Below are 858 nucleotides of genomic sequence, written 5' to 3' on the forward strand. Positions count from 1 at the left end.
AATAGTATCACAGCCCGCAGGACTTAATAAGAAGAGCTTGAGAGGTTCAATCAATCTTGAAGGTCTGATATTGCTAATTACAAAACTAGTTTGATGTCATACGTTTTTTAAACAGCAGCTGAATAAACGTTTTTCACACCCATTTTACCCCAACAGGCACTCAAACATGACTCACTGCCTCCCCTTTTCCACGAAAACAATCTACAATTCTAATTCACATTTTGAGACAACAGAGCAAACTGGTTCACAAAGTGACAACCACCACTACTGTATAAAACTGCTGAGAAGCAACAGCCTGGCCCACAACGGTTAACCTCAAACACTCTTGTTCAGACTCAGTGGGGCATGTGGCCTCATTCACTACCTGAAATGCCCCCAACACGCCCCAGAACTACTCACAGCCAAGGTCCCCACATCACTGTATTCATTAATTTCACTTCATTTTTCACCCTAAGCGGTAAACAAGATGGGGAAATGGGGAACTAGAGAGCGATTAGCGAGGTAAGAAGGGCTGAAGGAATAAGAGAATGAGGAAAGAGGAGAAAAGAGGAAGCATGGGCAAAAGAAAGGAAAGAAGGTGAATGACATGCTGTTGGAAGAAGGGAGGACAAAAGATGGGCTGGAAGGGAAGGGACCATTTTTTGCAGGGTTTGGAGTTTTTTATTTTTACCAAGCAACGGATGTTGCCTTGGCATCCCGTGCCTGTTCCCCTCCTAATTATCCAATTATCATGCACACTATGAAAACGTGATTAATACCACAGGATATTGTTGTGGCAATGACCCATATGGTGGTGGACTCTGCTCTGTCACGATTTTGCCATTAGCATCACTTATGTTTGTCAGAGGCGTGCAGCCG

Source organism: Etheostoma spectabile, chromosome 6, assembly GCF_008692095.1.
Source record: "Etheostoma spectabile isolate EspeVRDwgs_2016 chromosome 6, UIUC_Espe_1.0, whole genome shotgun sequence".
NCBI classification, from domain to species: Eukaryota; Metazoa; Chordata; class Actinopteri; order Perciformes; family Percidae; genus Etheostoma; species Etheostoma spectabile.